This window comes from Talpa occidentalis, unplaced genomic scaffold (genome assembly GCF_014898055.3).
Source record: "Talpa occidentalis isolate TD23 unplaced genomic scaffold, MPIMG_talOcc4v2.1 talOcc4.3, whole genome shotgun sequence".
In the NCBI taxonomy this organism is placed as follows: Eukaryota; Metazoa; Chordata; class Mammalia; order Eulipotyphla; family Talpidae; genus Talpa; species Talpa occidentalis.
Window position 1 is genome coordinate 145,160,398 of NW_023603184.1, and position 20,239 is coordinate 145,180,636.

Below are 20,239 nucleotides of genomic sequence, written 5' to 3' on the forward strand. Positions count from 1 at the left end.
TTTACGAAAGATTGAAAATACCTCAATTATTCACAGAAAATCTAAAAGCTATAATAGTATGGGCTATAAAACAATATTGGGAGCTATAGATGGTCTCCTTGAGACCTATGCTACACATTCTTGATGTCTTGATATTGTATAACCAGCAAAATCACTGTCATGTATAAAGGTGTTCAGATTCAGAGTAAATTGGTATTTTTTCCTTGGTCACAATGATCTTTGGAAATACAAGCATCCATTCATTCGTTATATGTAACTCAATACTTCGACCTTCACCAGGTCACTTAACCAAGCCCCGGTATTCTTACCTGCCTAATACCACTACTTTGTACACTTGATGTGAGAGGCAAATGGTATACGAAAACACATCTTCTCAGAAATCACAATAGCATAGTTGCTTTCAACTATGCAAGCATATGGCTTTATGGCTAAATCATAGATATAGGCACAATATAAAATATAATTCTAGCGGAGGTTTCCAAGATAGAATAAGTGGCATGGAGCTGTCACAATTGCTGCCCCTAGGAGTTTCAAGTTTATGATCACTCGGGTCTGCTGAGGAAATCCAGCATCAGAGAGGTGGCTGGACCAACTGATGCTCATAGATTAACTGTCTCTTCTCCAATATTATTTTAGCCTGTTACTCATATTTTCCATTATCTTCCCAAAGGAAGGCTTTATTTTTTCTAGAATGAATAAAAAGTAAAAAGAATAGCAACTTGTCTCTTAATCCAAAGACTCTGGAAATGCTCACGAGTCGACCCTTCTGGTATGCTCATCCTGTGAATCTGGATGATCCAGAAGAATGCAACTCTGGTCTGTTGCCTCCATGATTAGGCTGATGAAAGACTGGCAGTTTTATGTGGTTCTCTTTCTTTGGATAAGAAGATCGAAGAGCCAGACCTTGCTTCGGTCTTTCTGGTCTTGGCATCCCTTGCACCTACTCACTGCTCCATAGAACTTTCCAGATGTGTTTCTACTAGTATGTAAGATTGGTTCAGCAATGCAAGGAAGCTTTCTCAACTTGTCAACTTAAGTCTGCAAGTGGGCACTAACCAATATTTGCCACTAACCTTGAGATTTCTACCTCTATGAGCACAAAATACAGTTAGGATTCCTGGCCTCTCGCCACGACTAGACAAGAGCTTGCCATCATTTTTAAATTTTTAACAATGACCACAATAGGAGTTTAACTAAATCTGCATACCTCCAGACAGAATTCATGAACATGCACACAGGTCATCTTAGAGATCTTGTTCTCCAGTCCATGATGAGAACGAGTGGGCCTGGAGTCCTAGCGGGAGGTAATTCTAGGTTTGAGCAGCACTGAGCTTATTGCAGGGGTAGTACTTTTGACCACTATTTTTTTATATAAAAGAAAAAAGTGTCATTTGACCTACAGTTACATGAAATGATGCTCAACATCACTTATCATCAGGGAGATGCAAACCAAAAACTTCATGAGAGATCACCCTATATAAGAATGGCCACTATCAAAAAACAAGAAACAAGTGTTGGAGAGAACGTAGAGAAAAGGGAACACTTGGGTACTGTTGATAGGAATGTAAATTGGAACAGCCTCGGTGGAAATCAGTATGCAGTTATCTCAAATAATTAAAAAGTATAACTATCAATATGGCCCAATAACTGCAATTCTGGGCATTCTTCTGAAGAAAGTAATAATACTAGTTTACCAAGACTTCTGCACCCCCATGTTCACTGCAGTATCATTTACAATAGCCGAGATATGGAAACAACCTAAGTGCTAATTGTTCACAAATGGATGATGAAGTTGTGAATACAAATACACATATAGAATATTAATCAGCCATAGAAAAGGAATGGAATCTTGTCATTTGTGACAACAAGGGTGGACCTTGAGGCTATTATGCTAAATGAAATAAGTCAGGCAGAGAAAGACAAATACAAAAATATATGATCTCATTTATATGTGGAATATAAACAAACAAAAGCAAGTTCACAGATACAGAGAACAGATTCGGTTTGCAGAGGCAGGCATTGGGGGCTGGGTAAAATGAGCAAAGGGTCCAAAAGTTACAAACTTCCAGTTCTAAAATAAATAAGTCACAGGAGAGAAACGTATAGCAAGAAGACTATAGTTAATAAATTCTATTGCATATTTGAACTTTGCTAAAAGAATAGAACTTAGAAGTCCACATCATAAGAAAAAAATTTCTTTCTTCAGATAGATGCTAATTAAACTTCTTATGGTGAGCCTTTTTTTATATATACTGTATTGAATCGTTATGTTATATACCTGCAACTAACACAATGCTATATGTTAATTATACCCCAATTTAAAGAAAAAGTGTAAAAGATTGTCCATTGGGGATAAAAGTTAATAATGTTGGACTAATCAAAGAGTAATTAGGCCATAAGAGGAATATAATGCAGCTGAAACACTTATATAGAAGGAGAAACTGACACCAGAGGAAGTTTGAGTCAGCTTGAAGAAATTTTATTCAGCTGGAGAAATAATAGTCTTGTATTTGACTCAACTGGAGAAATTCTCTGGTGTAGAAATAGACATTTATGGTAATTCATTTTTCTTAAGCTGTGCTTGTGGTGAGCAATTCTAGATTTTCCCATATCTGACTGACTTCTCCTTCCAGTTAAATGAAATTTCAAATTCCTAATACTAACCCCACCCATTGTTTTCAGCAGTTAGGCAAATCCATGAAACAAGTTTTGGTCAATTAAAATGGAAGTTCAAGCTCTATATCTCTCTTGCAGTAAAGCTTTATAATCATTTCTTACGCTTGACTCCCTAAGTTCTCTTGCCCTGTCACAAGGAAACCTAATGGTGCATGTTGAGAATAAGGTGACATTAAATGGCGTGTAATAAATAGGCCGGAGCCTCCTACTGAGTCTTCCCAATGGACAGACACATAGCAAAAGGGAGTGCTAAATCTGTGTTGTTTTAAGCTACTGAGATCTGAGGGGCTGTTTGTTATAACTGCTAACCTGATACATCCTGACTGCTACAATGCTCAAGACAATGGTGGGGGAACAAGAAAATTAAGGGAGCTACAACAAATGGACTTTATACAACTTTAATTTCTTTCTCCAAAGCTATAGCACAACTTTTCCCCAGAAACTTTTATAAAGTTTATAACTATATACTACAAGTTTATAAAATATATACTGCTAAATGCTAGTATAGAAATAAAAAGACCAATTTATAATGTATATTTTCAGTTCACAATACCTAAGCTATTACAAACTTTATAATTAAATGTTAAGCCCTGAATGTTTGCAGAACAGAGATTAGGAGTTTTTCTTTATAGGTGTCCCAGCGACTATCAAAGAACTTAAAAAAAAAAAAAGGTTTAATAAATAGTACTAAATTTTTTTTTTTCTAAGCTACTCCATATGCAAAATTCCATCTTTCAGTGTTATCCTTACCTTACTTTTCTAATTGAATTTGACTTGATTTTGGGGTTCCAAAATCACTTTTTGAAATGCACTGCTTACTTCCCCTGAGGAGTTAAGCACCACCACCTTCAGAACCACTTCCAAGCATAGTTCTAGCCCAGACAGTTTTCTGACCTTGTGGACTCAGAACCATCTCACACTCTTAAAAATCATCAAAAACCCGAAGATCTTTACATGGATCATACTTACTTATGTTAATTGTATAATAAATTAAAGCTCAGAAGATTTAAGACATTCATGTATTCCTTTAAAACAACAATGATAAATTCATTGCATGTGAATGTAAACAGCGTATTTTATGGAAAAAATTATATTTTGCAAATCAAAAACATTTTTACTGAGAATGGCATTGTTTTACATTTTGGCAAATCTCTTTAGCCTCTGGCTTAATGGAAGACAGCTGGATTCTCTTATCTGATTCTGCATTCAATTTGTTCCAATATCCAGTGTCATCTATCTTCTGAAGGTTTCCACTGTAGACTTGTGACAGCACAAGAGTTAAAATGGAAGTGCCATCTTTGTATTATTTTAGAAATGGTTTTGAATTTGTGCTCCCTGAAAGGATTGTGGGGGCCTTTGGGGGTCTCTTTCTTCTCTAAAACACTTTTGTATTAGGAAATCCTAAGGCAGAATTTACCACTTGATTATCCTCCAGCTGATTTATTTATATTAGATATGGTTTTCAACCTAAAATGTAAATATCTTGAAGGCAGGGACAATGAATGCTTACAAAACACAGAAGAGTCGAGATTCTGCTATACACAACCACCACAAACTACGACCCAGAAGGATCAAGGACTGAAGTTACATCATTTTTTAAATCAATGTACCATTATAAAATAATTTAAGCTGTGACATTTTATCTCATTCAACTTCCATCTAACAACAACCAGCGCAATGAATAGGGTAGTTTCTTATAGTACTATTTATATAAATATGTCTGTATACAATAATCTGTATTGATGTTTCTGCATTTTTCTTACATAGACATTATTTTATGTATCTTGCTTCTTTTTTATTCAAAATCCTGTCCACATTGCAACTTATAGGCCTCCTAGCATTACGTCTTATTTGTTCATTCCCTCTAATGGCAGACATGCAGATTGTTCCCAAGTGATCACGCATAACAATGTTGCTAAAATGAATGTCCTTGTTCATGGTTTCTCAATGCTTTGTGCAATAATTGCTCTAGATTGGAACAATCATTGCTCTAAACTGGAATATTTGGTATTTTATATGTGGGCATGTTTCTGCCTTACCAACAGAGTCTAAGCTGTTTGCACCACCACAACGGCATGAGAGTGTCCTGTCTCTTACCTTATATTTGTAGGTTTTGTTTATGGTTTATTGTGCTCTCTAAGCTGAGCCCTGTGTTAGGACACCTAGGGACACCATGGACCTTCAGCAAATACTTGTTACCAGAAGCAACGCTAGCCTGAGCCTCAGGCATTTGGGTATGGACACATTTCCCAGCATGGACATAATGCCCCTCATTGTCCCACATGACCCATGCAGTGGGCTAATGTGCTGCTTCTCAAGTAGATCCAACAGGGTATACATAAACCCAGAAGCTTCTTTTACTTTTGTCTATTCCAACAAGAACTTTGTGTTCCACATTCTTTAAGCACAGTAGCACTGCCCTCTTGTATTGCCCACATCCAGAGCCTCTGAGGCAGCCATCCTGACTTTGAGGTCACCATTACCAAAACACTGAGTCAAGTGCAACTGGAAGGCTTTATCCTGGAGGAAGCTGCCAGAGTCCGCTCTTGCAAAGCAAGCCTCACTATGGGATGAAGAGTTGTGCAGTGAGAGATGCTGTCTGGATTCAATCACGCTGCTGCGAGGCTAATGTGATTGCTTCAAGACCCTACAAATTACCAGATGTCAACAACCAGCACAAATGTGTTTTCCTGTCCCTATAAGCCAAGAGAAAATGTAACAATGGAGGGGTATGATGGTACCTCCTTGACTATAGTTACTTTCAGTATGCAGCTTCTCATTTGCGGAGAATAGTAGCTATATGGGTGAGAAAAAGTGGTGATATCTTTGTCAGAACCCAGCTTGGTTTAAATACTTGTGACAGATTAAACTTGCAGCCTCCCTGGTGGCCTAGGGGTTAAGTTTAAGTGCTTTCACCACTGCAGCCTGAGTTCGATCCCTGGCCAGGGAGTTGACCCACATATAGCACAGCAGACCTCTCCTGTCTCACCCGCTGCTCCCCTTAGCAGTGTATTTCAGTAGATCCACCTGTTCTGCTCCCCACTCTGTGCCTGGTGAATCCTCTCACCCCCCTCACCTCTGGCCTGCATCCCAGTTCTTCTATGTAAAAATAAATAAAAATCTTAAAAAAAAACTTGCAACGATGCACACATTTTATGTCAAGAAATACATACTAGAGGTGTCACTGGGCATTGTGCAGTGGGACTACACTAGGTGTTCCTATGAATTAGGTAACACTATGAGATCCACATATCTTTGTGATCTTTTTGTAAAGTAAAATTTCTGTGATAGGAAAGGAAGTCACATAGCTTGTGGGGCAGTGGAAAAATATTGATATTACAGTCTTTTAAAACATCAGTAATGGTCATATTTGATAGAGCCACAGAGGTAGGAGTTGTGATTGTCACTTAGCAATATGGTTCAGCATATGGACTACCAATTAATTGGCCCTGCCCATTTAATCCTTGAACATTTTCCTATTTTTATGTTTATGAACTAAAAGCTGTAGCGTTCACTTCTGATGACTTTCCAATCCTTTGATCATTTCTAGGGAAAACTCAGAGTTCATAGAATTATTTGAACATCAGGAATCATTTCTGCTATTATTAAACATGACTTGCCCCAGCTACTTCCCTGGGATATTTAGTGAATCAAGTAATCTCTGTTCTTTGGAAATGTCTATGATTTGATTTTTATTTCAAATTTCAGATTCTCTCTCCTCCATGCTAGAAATAGATATGTTTATTCAACCACTTTTCCTCCAAAGCTACTGAAAAGTCTACCAGGTGTTAAATAACATGTACGCCAGTTTTATGCCTATCTACAGTGACTTCCAAAGCTAAAGGGCTAATAATGTTTGGTTTCACTATCATCTTACAAAATAAACAAAAAATGTACCATTCTTTCCCAAGAGAAAATAAGGTCTTATCAGGAATAAGCATCCTGGGTGAATCCACATTTAAAATTCTGATTAGTAGCACATAAAAAATACTTTTTGCCTGCCAAAGATATACATTAATAAAGTATTTAAAATATACATTTCCTCCAGAACACCAGTTAAAGAAGGTATAAAGTTTTGGTTTGTGAACTTCATGATTTTTTTTGAATTATGCAGTAGGCCTTGGTAAGGATATACCTTTTCAAAAAGCCAGTAATCTGGGTATATAATATAAAAAAAATGCCAAAATGGTAAGCTCATTAAAATGCAATCAATAAATTGCACTTAACTAAAGCAAGCAAGAAATGGAAAGGAACAAATATATCCTCAAGCTGGGAAAAATCATTGTAAACTCTCAAACATTTGATATTATCTTTCCAAGAATAATGGAGCAAAAATAATCACATTCCTTTTCCTTTACATACTTCAATTCAGAGAAACCAGATGCAGAATGGAGCTTTGCTTCCCTGCCAAACTGTCAACTTTGTTTAATATTTAAGTTTCATACAATATAAACAAAAGAAGCAAAATTATGGCTAGTGCTGGGGGTTCTGAATTTGAATCTTTTTAACTGATCACCACATATTCTGAAAACAGAGATAAATCTCTATAGTCCCTTTTGAGCATTTCCCACTGTAATTCCAGTGGTGATGGAAACTGGAGTGGTTTTATAAGCGTGGGCATGCGTGCATGTTATATATATATATACACATATTTCAAGTGGTATCATTTTCCACCATTGAAATTCATTCCAGTTCCTTTGGAGGAATATTTTTGACAGAGAAATAGTTAAAAGCTTCTGAAAAGCCCTTCTTGCTCATGAAGACATGGTCACAGTAAAATCGTAGCTGCAATGTTATGTTCTCAGCCTGCACGAGGCACTGAACGGAATTCATTTACTCATCTAACCTTCATCATAACTCTTTGATATTAATAGTATTTTCATCTTCATTTTAAAGATGAAGAAATTGTGATACAAACAAATTATGTAACTTGACCGATTTCACATGAATCATGGAATGGGTATTCTTCTTTATCACCTTTCCTATCCAAGTCCACTAAAATGGGGGTAAAAGTCTCTATTGTTTGCTCATACCCATTCACCCCTGCCCCTCTGTGGCCATGTCTCCCTCTCAATAGCTTCTATTAACTGCCCTGTTGACCCTGGACTTGACCTTGTGATTTTCTTTGGCCAACGAAACACGTGGTGTGGAAATTTGAATGCCACATACCAGCAGAGGCTGTACGTGGCCTTATGAGGTCAGACACTGCCTCACTTGCGTCCCTGTCCCTGCTATAAGAACAGCACGTCCCAGGTCCAGGCTGCCCCTTCACCCTGGTAGACACAGAAGCCCAGCCAAGCACAAGCTGAACAGCCGCTGACCCAACACTCATACGATAGAAGTAGGAATCAAATCTATGGTACAAACTATGGAGATAATGTTGTTGGTGGCTATAAGAGCAAAAACTGACTAAAAATGGGGCAGAAAAGCTGTGGACATAAATTAATAAAAAGCACTAGACTGAGGCTTTCTGAGGATAGAAAAATTGAAGACCATCTGGAAGCTGAATAGTTGTCTGGAATTGTGCTACATGAGACATACTGCAACCAGATTGGGAAAGCAACTGATCTAGCAGAACCTGGAAGAAAACTTAGACCCACAAGTACCAGAACTCAAAGTTCATTATGCAGTGAACTCACTTTCCAGTGACTACACTAAATGTGAACCCACTTGGTTAGGAAGCTATACCTTCTGCGCATTGCTACAGTTAGCTATTATCCTATTCATGGCTACCAAAAGATACTAGATACTTGCAGAAGAAGCAAGATAAGCAAGGTCAGTATTATCATGGATAAAGTATATCCTAGGAGGAAAGAGAGATTTCCATGAACTGAAGAGAAATTTAAATTAATTCAAATTAGCATCCTCAGAGACAGTTGAGGAGATACATTAAAAAAAAAAAGCATAGTGTCAAGAAAAAACTACAAAATAATCATAGAAATTCAAACTACTGTTCACAATATTGGTGACAGTAATTTAGGTTACTTGATGAAGGTGGAGAACACTGGAAGTCTTTCTTCCCTGAGATAACTCAGAGATATCTCACAGGGTGGTACACTGAAAACACAAATATCCTGTTTCACAGCTACCTACCATACAACCAGTGGTTTTAGCATTTATGGACAATACTTATCTAAATGAGTTATCATAAGAGTAGCAACTGATACTTCTTTTGAAAAATTATAATAAAAACAACTAAAACATGTTAACAATGTATTATGTGCCAGAGGTTCCTCTCACAGCTATGTAAGTATTGACACATTTAATCCTATGAAGTTAGTCACCAGTGAAAGAGACAGAGTGAGGAGCAGAACAGGCAGATTAACTTAAATACACTGCTGAGGGGAGGAGCAGAGAGATAAGAGAGGTCTGCTGTGCCATGTGGGTAGCTCCCTGACCCGGAATCAAACTCAGGTCATCACAAGGGAGCCTAGTGATGGTAGCACTGAAACTTACCCCTGGGCCACCAGCGAGGCCTGAGAAATGGAGTCTTTAAAAGAACTTAAGTGAAGGACTGACATGTCCACAATGTCATCTTACAAAGAGGAGTGTCTACAGAGGATTTCTAATCTTGATGGAACAGAAAATAAAAATATAAGCATTGAATTGTGCTCTCAAATTTACATGTTGGTGTCTTCACCCCGAGTCCGTCAGAAAGTGGCCTTGTTTGGAGATAGGGTGTTTATAGACGTAGTACAATTAGAATAATGCTGTCAGGGTGAAGCACAATGAAACACAAGTAATGTTCTTATAAAAAGGAAGCATTTGGACACAGAGATAGGCCTGGAAGGAGATGATGTGGAGACAGGAATTTGCCAACTTGGAAGCCAACGACAGGCTGGGAATAGATCTTTCCTCACAGCAATCAGGAGGAGCCATCCTGCTCACACTTTGATTATGGACTTTTCCAGAATTCACAGATTCTGGATTTCTGTTGCCTCCACCAGTTTGTGGATCTTTGTTATGGCAGCACTAGTAACCTAATGACAATGATAATACTCAAAGTCACAAATTATCTAATGGAGAACCTGGGAATAGTTCCATCCCTGTACTGAGATAAGGAAGAAAAAGGGAGAAAACATTTTACATTCATTTGATCCTTTTCTATCAAAGCCAAAAGCCAAGAGGGAATGTTTAGAATTGATAAACAAGGAAGTCATATTAAACATATCTCCAGAGAGATGGAAATAACTTTCTCAATTATTAGGAAGACTCAATTTCCTCTGGAGACAATACAGGGGTTGGGGGAAAATGAGACAGGAAAGATTGTTTTCACTAAATTCTTCCTGTATGAATATAATTCTTAATCGTGGTACTTATTACTTTAACTAATTTTTAATTTTTTTATTGAGAGAGCATTGGTTTATAACACTGTCTATGATTTCAAAGCACGGGATCACACCCTTCAGATCTATGTACCTACAGCCCAGGTACCCATAGTGCTCCACCACATTCTGTTGGGCTCCTGCTCTCCACCCCTCTGGCAACCTCAATTCTACAGACAGATTTTTAGGGTTAGTTATTGTTGGACTAAATTTTAAAATGAATTAAAAACAGTCTGCATTTCAGATTATTTTTGAACAACATTTTAGATGAAATTCTGTGTAACCAAGTATTAGTTTTATAAAACAGACTTCTGTTTATCACAACTAAAATCTTCAGGATTTGCAGAAGATAACAGGTTGACTGACCCCCAAATTCTAGCAAGTGAGGTGGTATAAGTCACAGCATCCTTTAAAATGAACAGTTAGTATTACTGCTAAATAAATATTTTAAATATAGTGAATTATAGTAATAGCAGAAATAATCTCAAGTCTGTAATATGCTAAAGCTATTAGGACAGAACAGAACAAAAAGCTATCAGGAAACACGCACGGGGGGTTAGATGTAGTATTATATAAGGCAAGGTCACATGAGAAGCCAATTTCATTTTATTCTGTTCTATAATTTAATCATATATAACTCAACTTCCCACCCATAGTAGGAATGCACCCTGAAGGATTAATGGATCCAGTGTTCAAAGATTAATGGAACCATGTCAAAAGGACCCTGGAACTGGCTTATAGGGCTCCACTGGCCAACTAGGAGAATATATGAGCATCAAGCACAATGACAGTGATGAATTACAACATGCATAAATTTTTAAAACCCATGAGTCCATTGTTGTAAACAGAGAGAGAATCAAGAAAGGGAAAAGGACGTTGTTTACAAACGAGAAAGAAAAGATTTACCTTGTTCGAAAATAGAAGAATATAAAAAGGCCCCTCTTACTCTTAGTAGAAACATAACATTGATGGCATTTATAAAGATGTCAGTTCTTCAAATTCTCATCAGTTTAATTTTTAAAGAGAATACAATTCACTAAAAATAACTATGTGAATTGTATGGGATCTTGCAACCTGATATTGAGGTTTATCGAGAAAATTAGGCTAACAACAGTAGAATAACCCAAAGAAGCAGAAAAGGAGACAGAGAAAGATGAGAAAGTGTGTGATACTAATCCTTCTTAAAGTGAATTAGAAAACTGTAAAAATTAAAATTTAGATATTTGTAGAAGAATATACAATCAAACAATTTAGTGTAGAAGGACATCTACACTTTGTATATGTTTAAAATCAGTGAGGAAAGAGTAAAACGATAAATAAAGAGAAATGAGAAAATACCTAGTTATTTAAGGTTGTTAAAATGCTGGCTTTTTAACCTAATTTCTCATTTCCAAACTCCAAATAGAAGTTTAGAAAGTAAGTACATGGTACTGCTCAGGTTTCTTATTTGTAAACAATAAGAACTAGTTGGTCAACTGAAGCTATAAAAGCAGGAATGAAAAATAAGAGACTCACTGGATGAGTGAAAAGTGGGAAAATGAGCAGGAACCAGCAAGGCCCAGCCCCACTCATAGCGGCCTGTGAGGGCCACTGCCACCACCTGAGTCTCACCTGCTACAGACCGCGGGCATGGCTTGTCCCCGAGGATCACCACCACCGCTGACCCTGTACCGTGAGTGCTGCTGTAACTGCTGCTCCGTGCAGGGTATGTGTTTACTTGCCTGACTTTAATGCAAAGGCCCAGGTAGGAGATGCAAATAAAATGAACCTTGAAAAGAGGTGATACGATTGGGATAGTAACATAAGTTATTTCCAGCTTTAGTTCCCCTGGCAAGAAGTCCATGTGCATTTGACAAAACTCACCATCCATTCATGATGAAACTCTCAGCAACTCGGGCATAGAAGGAACATACCATAGAAGGAACATACCTCACTATAACAAAATCTACGCATAGCTGACCCACAGCTAACATCATACTCAATGGTAAAAAAACAAAAAGCTTTTCTTTGAAGATCAGGGGTTAGGCACAGGTGCCCACTTTGATCACTTCCATTGAACATTTAACATAAAAGCCCTAATCACAGCAAGTAGGCGATAAATAAATATAAATCTAGATCAGAAAGGAAGAAGTAAAATTATCTGTTTGCAGAATAAATGTCTTACATGTAAAAAAGTAAAGATTTCACTAAAAAGTGTTAGAAATAATAAAATCGCAAGATATAAAATCAGCATACAAAAATCAGTTGTTTTCCGTTAAATGTAACTGGAAAAACTTCAGGGGTGACATTCAGCATGAGAGGTTGGGGATCCCTTCACATCTGACATTTGCAGAAAGCAGGGCACTTGGAGCCAGTGCTGCTGGGGGGTGGGGAGAAACAGCAGGAAAGCAGAAGGGGCACGTGGTGAGAGGGAGAGAGTCAAGTCAGGCCATTTTCCAAGACCTGTGTCTGTCCAGCTTTCCTTGGGTGGCGGGTGAGCCATGAGGTTGGCTAAAATCCAGAAAGGTGAAAGCACAGGGGAGCAGGGAGAGCACAGGGGACCAGGGTGATGGCTCTGGGTTCTTTGATGGTGGGAGAGCTACAGTGACCGCACCTGAGGGGAGAAATCATATACTGTGCAAAAATTAACAACGATGTAAGAGAAAAAGGACTACATGGAAAAAATATTTTAAAATAAATAAATAAAATCCAGAGGCAGCCTGTGGGGGCTTCAGGAAGCACAAGGGGAAGACTCTTTGCTGAGGATGGGAAGCAGAAGCAGTTCTTCCTCTGAGGGAGCACACACCCAGGAAGCCACAGGGGCCTGGCTGAGTGCCAGGTTCCTTAATGTCCCCATGCAAAATGAAAAGGGGTGACTGCAGGCTCAGGCAGGAGAGACCGCAGTAGACACAGACATCCGGGAAACAGCCCTGGGCTGAGAGAGCGGGGATCGTGCAGCAGACTGCACTAGACAAGAAAAGGAGGAACTTGAAATTGAGTTTTGCCCTGAGATTATGTTCTAAAGGCATTCAGTTGCTGAACAAAATAGGTTTTTGTACAGGAATTGAGAACTGTGAGCAAAATAAGGTTTATTGCTATGCACTTGTAACTTGGGACTGCCCTGTGGTCCCATTTGGCCCATTTTGTTTGTTTTGTTTCTCTCTGGAGTCTCTGTCATCTCACCTCCTGGAAATAGGGCGATACCCCACACCTCTTCCAGCCCATGACCTCACTTGCCACGCCTTACCTAGAGTTTATTCTCAATACCTCTACCCGTATCTACTTAACATTGAGTTAAAGACTTCATAACAAGAACAGAGAGGCCTCTTCATGGATACACGTTGGTACAATAATCAATTCAGACTCAGATTCAAGCCTCCATTTGCTGCCAGGATTGACTTCGCTAGTTCCGTTTTCTGAGGGATTTTGTCTTTTTTCCTCACTTCACTGTTTATAAACTCAGAAAGCTGCTCCTCAGCAGAGAAAGAAAAAGAAAAAAATTCCTTTCAATTAAAGAATTGTTCTCTCATGGAGATGAGTGAAATCATTCCCTGCCAAGAATCTCTGAGAACCATTAGATTTTCAGTATGTTTCATAGATTTGTTTTAAACAAGCATAATATGGAGTCTGAGCAAGTCTTTACATAACTGTTGCTTAACTCAACACTTCATTGCTTGTCTCCATTTTTAATTTATCAATGCCATTAAGAAATACCAAAAGTGTTAGTTAGTTACGATGACTCTGAATGAACGCGTTCTCTGTAATCTGTTGAATCAAAATCAGGTCCACATGATTCACAGTCAGATGAGGCTTGATGCAAGCCAAATTGTGCTTTGGCCTTAATAAAAAATAATTATAACGTAGTAAAAACATGTGATAATTTAAAAAAGCTGAAAACCACCAGCAAACACACAAGACCCCAGGACACAGCTCTTTTTCTTCCAAAGCAGCAGATTGAGAAGACGATAAATACGGAGCATACAACATAAAATACTCCTTCTTGGAGCTCCCAGGTGTGGGTCAGGGAACGCGCATTTATGAACAGCTCACAGAAAACATTTTCAGTATCCTGCATTATAAGAGAACTTTCCAAAACACTTCCAGGATACATTAGAAACAAAAGAATTCCAATTAGCGTCCAATATCAATAGATTCCAGCTGTTCTTATTTTGATGGCTAATATATCACCGGTAGTAAGTTTCCGGTGGTTCCAGTGGGATTCAGAATTTGGATTCGGGTCAAATGCCAAGTCCTGCCTTTGACTTGAAGGGTCACTGGGGACATGTCAGTCACCTCTCATGAATATCCTTATTATATAAGGATTCCTGATGTTTTCTGGCATTGGGACAATGTTCGAACTACAGGGAAGTCTTCCCAGCCCTGGAGAGGAGCCCTTCTCCTGTCTTGCAAGTTGGCTTTTTCATATACAACCTTCATTGAACATCATGTTTCATGAATCTTAGACTGTTAAGCCAGGAAGAGGGTTTAGAGATATGGGAGCTCAGGTCATTCATGTCACAGACTGCATTTAAAATTCTCATAATCAAAGCAAGCCCTAAACTGATAAGATCACGTTTTCTAAGGCAGGGAGCATAAAGTGGAAATCAAGCTTCCTAATGTGATGTTTTGTTCTTACACATCCAGTGTCTCTTTCAATTGGCAGACAGTGAATCTGCATTAGGGGGTAGAAGCAGCTCATCCCTCTACATGCCTGGTAGAGAAGTTGACTTAGAGTCAGTAGGTCACCTTACTCAAGGTGGTGCACTGAACGTCAGTGTCTTCCTTTATAATGTACTTTATTTATACAAATATTATGAAATTGGTTAATGGATGGCAAAATATTGACTATAATGTGGTAAAAAGAGTGATGTGATTCATTCCCTCCATCCGACTATTAGTTACCCTCCCACCCCAGTGTACCTCTCTTACTCATCATCTTTTCTCACCTCCAAATATTTTTCTGTTTTTACCAAAATCCTCTCAAAGTGTTTCACTGACACCATTAATGCTCAAGTTCCTTCATATTTCACATCCGATCATCCTCTGAGTCCACAAGACCACATTTTCATGACTCCCTACTCATGATTTCAATAGAGATGTTCATGTTGAAGGAGCAGTTGAGAGCAGAGGAAATAAAGTCAAGAATTGAGATTAGAAGGTCAAAAAAGATCATGCAACAGCTGTGAGTCAGGAGCCAGAGCACACGCCAAAGATGGCTTGACAGACAGAGTGATGGACCCAAGTAGCAGCAGTTCAGGAAGCCAGAGGGAAGGTCATCTGGCAGGAAGCCAGAGAAAGCGAGCTCATCATAAGTGTGGTGACCTCTATAAAAGGTCCAGACCAAAGCAGGGAACACTGAAAGAACTTGGAAGGTCAGAAATCTTGCATCTGATTCCCCTTGTCCACAGTGTTCATGGAGGTCTACTTAATATACTGGATTCATGAGACTTATTTCCTTTTTCCACCCCATTCACTCTCAATCAACATTCATTATGATTTTCAGCATATAATTTGAAAGGCTAAAAATGGTAAAAAAGAAACATGAGGCAACAGAGGTCTCTTTCTTTATAGCCTTATTTTTAATGCATTTATTCCATTTTTGTTCCTAATCTTTTTATGCATGCTTTCAGTTGTCCAAAAAAATGATCTTGTGGCTGCTTGTGGACATGTCTTGCTGGTTTATGTACAGGGACAGGGTTCCAGGATGTGGGCTAGTGTGAAAACCACAGAATCGGGGGATGGGGAAACTTACGCTGTTAGCCAAGGTCTAGGATGATCTAGAACAAATCCAGTTAACACTTAATATTTCAGAGATGTAGCTTTCTGGAGTCCCTGTTGACTTGGTAAAATCTCTCTAAAATTGCTGTGCTCTCTGAGCTTTTGGGGCACAAGGGTGGAAGAAACACTGAATACAGAACAGTCTTCTAGAAGCTAGTGTGTACTTATATTAGATGAAGACTTAGATAGCTATGATACCTCTTTTTCTTAAAAATCATTTGTTTAAGCCCATATATCTCAGCACTCAGTTGAGTGGAAGGAGCTCACTTCCTGCCAACTTTGTCCCCAGACGTTGGTCTTGGCCTCTTAAGTGTCCTTAAACTCCAATTCCAGAGGGCATCATCCTGGCCCATTCTATACTGTAGAGACCTTATGCTCATCTAACTTCACAGCACATTGATTTGGTTTATATTTCTAATCATCGAAGTCTTTATGGAGCACTGCTTATAAGGCACTGCCTTGTATATTTTATGTGCAACAATTCCTCTAGTCTTCATAACAGCTCTAAGAAGTTGATACCTTGGGCCTCCCAGGTGGCGCAGCAGTTGAGCGCTGGTTTGTGAAGCTGCCCACAGCCTCTGCAGTGCCGGTTCGATCCCCGGCCGCCGGCGAGGGTCCCACATGGTGGGCAGACCTCTCCTGCCATCCTGCTGCTCCCCTCAGCAGTGTACTTCGTCAGTCTGCCTGTTCTGTTCTCTGCTCTGGCTCTGGTGAATTCTCTCACCCTCCTGCGCTTCTGACTGTACCCAGTGCTTGTATAAATAAATAAATAAATCTCTCTTAAAAAAAAAAAAGAAGTTGATACCTCAATAGCCTCATTTTACAGATGAGGAAACTGGCCCCAGAGCCCTTGCTGTCTGCTACTCCATGTTGTTCTGCTCTCGGTAGAAAAAATTCAAGAAAAAAAAGTCTGCTGACCTCCAGGTCAGATATTCATAGTGTTACTGATATGAACAATTGCCTTCCAGCTTGGGGATATTTTCTGTTTTCTCTTGAAATTAGGCAGGTTATATATTCACTCACCCTGTACTTAGCTGTCCAAAGTGTAACTTTATTTATTTCACATAACTGTCTCGCTCTTTTTCCAAGTCCCCACACCCCAATGAACCATAAAAATGTTAGACTCGCCAGTGCACACTGTCTCCATGTCTTATAGTATTATCAGTTCCTCTGTGTCTTTTCAGCCTGGGGCAGTCTTTCCTCAGTCTGTCACTTCCCTTGTCCCTTCTGGATGTCTGGCCTTGTGTGGGCAGTAAGGCACAGGGGGTGCAGGATAGAACTGGATCTTGCTCCACTGGCCTTCCCCGAATTCTCTCTGCTGGAAGCCATGCCGCAGCTGGTATGGGTGTCTCTCTGCAATGAACTAGGAGGTCACTACCCAGGACTTGCCTCTGAGATGATTTTGGTGCCCATCCCTGGAATCTGTGGTTCTGGCCAATTGATTTCCCACTCGCAAATTCTCTCAAGTGGAACCTTGTGTGTCCTGAACCCAGGTTCCTATTGGTCTGCCCATCTCTCCCCAGCCCTTGGCAGCTTCTCACCGAGCAGTCAGATGACTGCAGCCCTATCTCAGGCCTCTGGACAACCTCCTCTTGTCATCGACCCTGAAATAATGTCTCCGTGCTGTACACGGTCGTGGGTGGGGGGGCCTTCCCTTAGAGACATTATTGTATTATTTTATTATCTGACTGTTCTGCCCTAACATCTCCAGGGGAGTGGGTGGGGTGTCTCCTTTGCCCTCTTGTCTGACAAGCTTTTCTGCAATCTTAATTATAGATGGGGTACAGAGAGAGAGGAGAGCAAACCACTAGGGAGCATGAATTGGGAGGTATTTTAAATGCAAAATTGAAATCATACCACAGCAATAGCACTTCCAGCGCTCATTTGGTGTCTATTGTAAGGGATTATCCTTTTTGGAATTCACTGAGCACATAATCTGGACTTGAATTTATTAGTTGGGATTTGCCAAACGATTCCCATTATTCAGAATTCAAGCAAAAGAGAATTTTCATTTACATATTTTCTTTGACTTGATCTCTAGAATTCACATCAGTAATGTTAATTCCCTGTTAAAAAATGAAACAGAGCTGACCACATTGTTTAGAGGTGATCATGAATTTACAACGTAGGCTTGGATGGCTTAGGGGAAAAGAGGAACAGGGAAGCAATAAAAGAATGGAGTGCCTCTGGCCCAAGAAAAAATTCTCTGGCCAACATATAAATTAATATAGAGAATTTAAAATTCCCCAACAATCCCTTTGAGACAGTTTTCTAGTCTAATCTGAGATAAGAATGCCAAAGGGCAAGACATAGGCGGAAGTAAGGGAACTGTGTGCTCTCTTATAAAGATTCGTGATGGAAAACAGAAAAGAAAAAAAATTACTATGGTTTAGGGATATTGTTACAATATCCACAGACCAGCAATAAAAACGTTGGTGGTGATGTACAGTATCTGACCATCCCAAAGATAGGCATTCGATGATAAAAAGTTAGCAAGGAAGTTTTTTTACAGCTACAGGCCAATATAAATTTTTAACTCTGCTAAACACATTTCTAAAAACAAAACAAAACAAAAAATTGCGTGCCCTGTGAGTTTTGGTTTGCTGTTAACTTCAAATGTAATTTTTGCCCAAAATAGCGCTCTGTGTTCTCACTCTTGATTGAAATCTAGTGGTTCAAGCTGTATTTTATTTATCAAGAGCCTCTCAACCTAAACCGCTGTCTTCTCTTCACATGTAGCTTCCAATTTCTCGAAGACACATGTAACTGTTCATGAACATTGAGCAAGTTCATTCACCCTTTGAGGGGATATTGAGTAATAACTATTCTAAATAGTTGAGTGCCGATGAATTGTCAGCAGCAGCAGGCTATAAACGAAAGTCACCTTCAGTTCTGTTTTCACCAAGAAAATTTTCAAAAGCCTATTTTTGATGACAAGGTGGTTCAAAAATGGACACTATCTCCTCCCTCGTAGTGAAGATAAAGAACATTGAAAAGAGCACAATCCCTGTGAGAGAAAGTAATCCTGTAGGGACATGGTGCAAAGAGATTAAGGATCCCACACAAAACTCCTCCATTGACGAATGCCTTGTGGGTTCTCTCCATCCTTCTTCCCTCACCGAATTTTAAATTACTAGATTAGCACAAAACAGGAATAAAAGGTTAATTTCAGTTGGACAGGACTGGAAATAATATGATTCATCTATGTTTCTACTTTTTCTTTTCCAGAAAATCCAGCCTCAAAGCAACCATTCTAGAGATTTCTCATTTTCCCATTTCTAAAGTGAATTGCACAGTAAGTTCAGTGATGGAAATCTAACTTTGTTCTTTATCTTTAAGACTGTTTTGTCTATCTAGATCATTTGGAATTATGTAAGATTTAAAATCAATATACCAATTCTATGGAAGGAGTGCAAGATATTTTTTATTAGAATTATGGTGAATCAAATTGACATTTTAACAATAGTGATTCTTCCAAACCACTTTTTAGATCTTTGTCGATTACTCTTGGGCCTCCCCGGTGGCGCAGCGGTAGAGCGCTGGGTTGCGAAGCTGCCCGCAGCCTCTGCGGCGCCGGTTCGATTCCCGGCTGCTCCCCGGCCACCGGAGGAGGGTCCCACATGGTGCGCAGACCTCTCCTGCCACCCGCTGCTCCCCTCAGCAGTGTACTTCGGTCCTTCTGCCTGTTCTGCTCCCCGCTCTGGCTCTGGTGAATTCTCTCACCCTCCCGCGCTTCTGACTGTGCCCAGTGCATGTATAAACAAAACAAATGAACAAACAAATAAATAAATAAATAAAACATGCCTCTATTAAAAAAAAAAAAAAATAAAAAATAAAAAAAAAAATAATAAAAAATAGATCTTTGTCGATTACTCTCATTAATATTTTGCAGTTTTCAGTTGAGAGATGTAATGTGTTTCATATTTTTCTTTAGGATTTTATCGCCCTTTTTATGTTGTTGCAAATGGTTTTCTTTTCAAGCTTTCTTTTTTCTAATTCATAGGATAATTCATATAAATGGGTGTTGAAAGTTGCAAAAATATATTTGCATCTATCGACTTGAGAATGTATTCTCATTTATTCTGTGTGTGTGTGTGTGCACGCGCACACATACATGTGTGTTGTGATTTGAACTGATTGGGGAGTTTGTAAAAATATATTGCAAAAACCACAGCAGAAAATTTTCATAGATGAAAAAATTTCACTTGTTTGTAAAGTGCGATCCTTTTTATTATTACTAGATTGAATTTAGTAAAAGTTTAAGGGATTTTTGCATCTCTGATCATTAAGTTGTCGTCCTATATTGTTCTTTTCAAGTAATATTCTACTCAGCTGTATCAGGGTTATGCTCTTCTCATAGCTGGAAAGCATTTCCACTTCTATCTGAAAATTTAATTGGTGATATTTTGTTGGTCTTATACAACATAAAAGACTGTTCAAATTTTCCATTTCTTTTTGTGTTAGTTTATAAGATGAATCAA